This window comes from Diaphorina citri, unplaced genomic scaffold (assembly GCF_000475195.1).
Source record: "Diaphorina citri unplaced genomic scaffold, Diaci psyllid genome assembly version 1.1 scaffold18054, whole genome shotgun sequence".
In the NCBI taxonomy this organism is placed as follows: domain Eukaryota; kingdom Metazoa; phylum Arthropoda; class Insecta; order Hemiptera; family Psyllidae; genus Diaphorina; species Diaphorina citri.
Window position 1 is genome coordinate 140 of NW_007395409.1, and position 865 is coordinate 1,004.

Genomic DNA, 865 nt, shown 5'->3' on the forward strand with positions numbered 1-865 from the left:
GTATAGGGAACCTATAGTGTAATTTTCTTTACAACTTACCTTTTTTCTTTACATACGGTACACAAAAGGCCCAGCCCACTCTCGAGGCTTAAGTGTAGGGGTAAACAGCCCCAAAAGGTGGGTTAAGATTATACCTTTTCTTATTCAACCTAGATTTACACGAGTGGATCAGGTACCATTTCCATGTCTTCTGACGAAGTGTTTCGCACATCGAAGCGTTTACCCCTTCATGTCAGTTTAATTACAGTTGTAAAGTACACTTACAAGTAGGGCTATTATTTACAACTTACCTTATCATGTCACATATAAGTACATGGGGAGAGAGGACTATACAAAACACATGGGTGTGGGGGGAAGATCTTTAGTATCTTCTGCCTCCACCTCCACCACCGCCACCAGCTGAAATCAGACGAAATAAAAGCAACATATGAGGCTTCATTAACCAAACAAACTAAAAAACCCTTGGGGACAAAGAATTGCCAAATAATTATTTATTTACTGTGAAGATTGTGATTTAAAAAATTGATATACCTAACTCCGAACAAACAAATCAAGTTAGGAATTTTTAATTGTGTTAAGCATACTTACCTACACTTATTTACTTAAATTTTATGACTTGACTTGGACTCGAATCACCAACCTTCAGATCCGAAGTCCAACACGTAAACCACTGCACAACTGTGTTTGGCCAAACAAGTCAAGTTATTTAAAAGCACGTCTATTTTTTTTTTTTTCGAGGTAAGGGAGGTCTCCGAGGGGGAAAAGGAACTTACCAGCTTGTCCATACGGGGTGGGCCGGGTATTTCCATATCCACCTCCTCCTCTGACTGGGCCTCCTCCATAGCTTTGTTGTTGATAGTCGGAC

General features: G+C 40.0%; 1 long non-coding RNA gene across 1 annotated transcript; it reads right to left on the reverse strand.

Moving 5' to 3' along the window:
* Positions 1-232: 232 nt before the first annotated feature.
* LOC113473182 lies at positions 233-865 on the reverse strand. The gene is made up of 2 exons (XR_003395229.1): positions 774-865; positions 233-399 (listed from the first exon to the last, which is right to left on the reverse strand). It is a non-coding gene; the product is annotated as an uncharacterized LOC113473182 (long non-coding RNA).